The following is a 5098-nucleotide window of genomic DNA, read 5'->3' as shown; positions in this document are numbered from 1 at the left end:
CACAGAGAAGAACTAATGAATAGGGTCAGAGTAAAGAAAGAAATGCACTTAGTTTTTAGACAGTGGGACTCTTTAAGTTTGGACAGGGCACCACTTCATCTGAATGAAAATATAGTCTGTTACTATGTGTCCAAAGGCAATCATCTGAAGGTTTTAAGTTCTCATGGATATTTATCCAATTAAAGGGAAAGCTCAAGGGACTGTAAGCAGGTCACTTAACCTGCTGGCTTTTGCAAAAGAATTCATTCCCTTACGAGCTCTTCTGCCAGTTCTCCAAAGCAAAGTACAGCTTTAAGAAAACAAAAAACCAAAACAAGATCCTTCTGTCCCCTCCCAGACATGAGGAGGAGAGTGTCCCTTGCTCCATTTTTCTGGCCCCAGCACAACCTGGGACCGTCCTTGAACAAGCTGTTCTCTTCACAGCTTGCTTCCTCCTCTCTAATGCTTTCTCTTCTGGGAGCTTTCCCTGTGGGATACTACCTCATTACCCAAATACCCCACAGCTGAGCTTTTTTAACAGGGCTGACTGTTCTTCCTAGTATTGGGACCTTGATTTGAGGGTATATGCAATGAGACAAGTAATAGCTCTTTCAGAGAATACTTACACCCCATTCTGAGTGCTCTATAATATGTCCCCAAAGAACAGCCCATCTATGTGATATGATCTTTAGTTGAGTCATGAAGGATTTTTTCAGTTAGCATTACGAGAGTTATACAAGTATGTCTCCTGTGCAATATCTGGAGAAAGAACTTGTGAAACTTTCTCAATAATACAGAATGTTGGAAAAATAACATACTTGTCTCAAAAGTCTGAACCGAACCACTTATCTTACTTTACAAAGTAATTTAGGTTGGAAGAATGCTAATAATACAATATGAGCTTTTGAAAAACATCCCAATATTTCAAAATTTACAACTTAGAAGTTCTCATATATTACAGCTTATGAACAAAGGTTACATCCCATCAGCAGATCATAAACTACTATTTGAACATACATTTTTGCAAAATAAAATTAATTCTTGTCCGCTTTTCCAGAGCTGCCAATTTATCAAACATCTCTATGAAGTATCATTATTTTCTAGGTTTTCAACACTGTTTTTGCATTTATTCAGTTAGATGAGCTAGAAGACTAACAGATTGTCAAATAAATGGCCTGAATCTGTATTTTATAACATTTTCAGTTTAAACTTAGTCATCAAACAAGCAAGGAATTTTATTGCCAGTAACTCTTTACAAGTCAAAGGAATGGAATGACAAATACTATATGATGTTTTTCTCTTAATTTAGTTCTGAATGACCAAAATGGAGTATATTCAAAGAGTATATTAGATATGATTCTTGGACATTAAAGGTCACTTTCTGTTTTGCAAGTGGAATTTTAGGCAGTAGGGGACAGCTAAAAGTGAACCTGGGTGAAACTTTCAGAAGGTCTTCATTGCTTTATTATGGAATCTTTAATTACAAATTATTTATTAATGATTATATGTCCTATGTCAGCCTGTGCATGAGTACTTCACTGAGCTGTGGCCTATGTGATCAAAAGAATATGGAGTTAGAAGAGAAAACTTAGTTCCTGCGGCATAATCTGCCATCATTTTCACTTTTTCTACATTCCACACCTGTTCTTATACATGGTTCATCCTGTTCCTCTTGAAAGCTGTAAGCTTACAGCATGCTTCTTGTCAAACAATGGAAAATCCTCAAAAATATTACAAAAACATGGGACACATATTTACAACTTGATTTGCTGTAGGTACATGTAAGTCAGAAGTTCCCTAAAAGCATCAGAGTTTGTGTAACCATTGAATCTGTTTCTAGACATTTAAGGAACTAATTTTGTTATGGGCTCATAAAGTCTTTTTTCTCCTTGACTGCTCTTATTCTCAAATAAAACAACCGAATCAATACAAATATTGGCTGCTTTCAGAATTACTTTTCAAGATGCGCTTTGAACAGAAACAATGAGTGCATGAGCATAAAGGAGCTTGTTCAAAAGATATTTGAATCTCTGCCAAACAGCTCTCTACAGCTGTATTCTACATTTGAGATGAGCTGAACTCAGGTTGTGGGATCCTCTGTGGATTGTCCATAGTTGGGTAGAGACTTTCAGGGCACAATTTGTTCTGAACTAATGTTTAACACTGAATACTGATTCAAAATATGTCAAGAACAATAGAAAAAGCAAAACCTAATGGGTTCTTTTTTAATACATGGTTTTATTCTTATCTCTCTGCTCTGACCCCCTCTCCAAATAGCTCTGATATTGTATTTGCCTGGGCATATGTTTTCATCTTTTTATGGTAGAAGTGCAAGTTTCATCATATTTTAAGGACAACTTAATTGCTGCATCTCTAACACTAGCTGTAAAACTTCTTACCAGGACTTGTATTTTGGTACTGGCTGCCAAATGGAAATCATTTCTGTGTAAATTATCAGCAGACTCAATTTATTCATAAGAAAAACTGACAAACCTAGGTTTTCAACTACATCTGTGAAACTAACATCAATGCAACGCTGGCAGCAGTTACAGAACTGGTCATGGGTTTGTCTATGGTGCTTCCCTAGTGCTCCCAAAGCCACCTCTCTCAAGCCCACTCATCCAGCCTGTGCCAAACCTGGAAATGAGGCAGTGAAGATTTGCTGATGGTGGTATCCCCCTCCCCTCCACTTTTAAGGTATCTGTGTCTGGTTTGCTTAAGAGTGACCTCCCTGGAAACACAGGGGAAGCTGCGTAGATTTTTTTCTGTGATGACTCCTTAATTCTTTGCTTGATTTGTGGCTTCAGCAAAAAGTAGATCAGTCAAAGATCTGCTTTAACCTGAAAATCAAAGCAACAAATCTAAAAGGATGGCATGCCTTGTAAAGATAGCTTTGTGTGACACATCTTGCCTACTCCTTCTCCTAACACCCTCCTTTCCATACCTGATATGGAGTGACCCTTGGAGCTGTGAGCAGGGTGATGTAGAAAAGAGTTATGTAAACTCTATTCCACCTAAGCCAGTCTTCTTTTTCTCATATGTATAACCTATGGACATTGACAGAAGTGATATTTGTCATGCAATTGGTCCCCTGAAAGCACTCGAAAGCTATGGCCTTACAGAAGTGGATGGCTGCAGAGCACTTTAAAAGAGCCCAATCATGAGACAAATTACCCTGCATTTTATGAGGGTTCAGCTGCAGGTGCTGCAAAGCAGAGCACCTTCATTAACTTCTGTTTGTCCCTGAGTCCAAGCAGGACTGGATTGCATCAGCTCATCCCTGCTCCCGGTGCTGTCTTCAGGATGGAAGGTGGGAGAAGGCAAGGGAGGAAGCTTTAGTCTGGGGTTTGTCCAGCCTGTGCCCCCCCACCTCAGGGGGCTCCAATCTATGCCCCTTCCTCAAGCGCAGGCTGGGAAAACCTCAGACCAGAGCTCTTTCCCTTGCTTTCTCCCCCCTTCCATCCTGATAACAGCACTGGAACTGGGAGGGAGAGGGCATGCAGTCTCTCTCCACTGGATCAGCTCCAAAGTGGAGCTTGATTCCCTCTTCCTCCCCCGCCACCCCTCCCAACAGCAAACATCTGTTGGGTCAGGGGGCTCACTATAACTCATAGCACTTTCTGTGAAGTGCCATGAGTTACACTGGTGAGCTGCATAAATGTCAGCACCAAATGGGAACAGGGCAGAAAATTAAAAAATTACAAAAGTTTTAAATACTTCTACTACATAGATTTTAATAGAAGTGAAAATAGTAACAAAGATTAGTGGCAGAGAAAGAACTCCAAATACTGGAGCACTTCTGTCACTGTAAGTACCAGTTATTAGACTCTTCACATCAGTTTTAAATAGGGCAAAGGAGAGGAAAGTCTTTATTGCAACCAGATGGAAAGGGTGGTGCTATGTAGAGCTGGAGGGACTTAGCCAGAAAAAAAACCTCCCAAAAGTAGGGTGAATTCAAAAGGTGAGTATGCGTCGATATCTGAATTGTCTTTCTATCAACCCTCACTTGACAAAATCTAATGCTAAACATGCCAGTGATAATAGCTTTTTTCAACTTCCATTTACTCTCATTCTCCCCAACTTTGATCATCAAAAAGCCCATTAATAGCTTAATTATTACTTGTTTTTTTGTGATACTTTTGCTGTGCAAAGGAAATCCCACACAAGCTGTTAATGAAATAGATGACAATTAACATAACATTAAAAAAACACTGTAGAAAGGTGGAACAGTTAATCAGCACCATGTTTTATAGTAACACGTGCATGCACTACTGCATTGCTTTCAGCACCGCAACAGCTGTTATTTTATGCATTTGTAACATTTTCAAGCAATTTTTCTTTCATGATAAATTATACCACATTTCGCCTGCCTAGCTTATATTATGCACTTAAACAACTATACAGAAATAACCACATCTGCAAAATGTCTTCTAAATGAGTGACCTCTATGAAAGCATGCATAAGTGGGTGGCATTTCTTCCCAGTGAATAAAGCAATGGATTAACACTCAAGAGGCCTGAGTTCTAGCAATGGTCTTCTGATTAACTATTTCCATGTCAGTTTATCTCATGGGGCTTCAAATTTCCTATTTGTAAAATGTGACTATAATACTTTCTTTGTAAAGTATTTTGACATCTATAGGTGAAGTGTACTGTACAATAGATGGCTGTTGTTACAATCAGTATCAAAAGAGCATCTGTAAATTCTGGACTCTTGTACACTCTTCAGTCAAGTCCATTGGCCTTCTCTTCCTATTGTTGAGGAGGTAATGAAATTTCAGCAGCTTGCTGTCCTTTGCCACAACCAGATCTTTAGGGATTGCCTTGGTACTCCCTGTTTTGATGTTAGGGAGTGAACAGTAGGAGTTTCTGGGCTGTTCTTCATATCTACAAAATTTGTGGGAACAACCAGAATACCAGTTCCTCCATTCTAGAATCCAGGACATTTTCAAACCCTTCACTGTATCCTGCTCCATGACTTTTAACACACAAACATGAATGCACAAAGGAAGAAAATAATTCTTTCCTCTACTTGGGAATCATTTACAGTGATGTTTACCATCCCAACTTCCCATTAACTTTACCTAAAGGTCTTGGAGCTCATCACTTCAGAATATTAT

This window comes from Gavialis gangeticus, unplaced genomic scaffold (assembly GCF_001723915.1).
Source record: "Gavialis gangeticus isolate Ggan-Ray unplaced genomic scaffold, GavGan_comp1, whole genome shotgun sequence".
Lineage (NCBI taxonomy): Eukaryota > Metazoa > Chordata > Crocodylia > Gavialidae > Gavialis > Gavialis gangeticus.
This window is presented reverse-complemented; position numbering follows the sequence as displayed.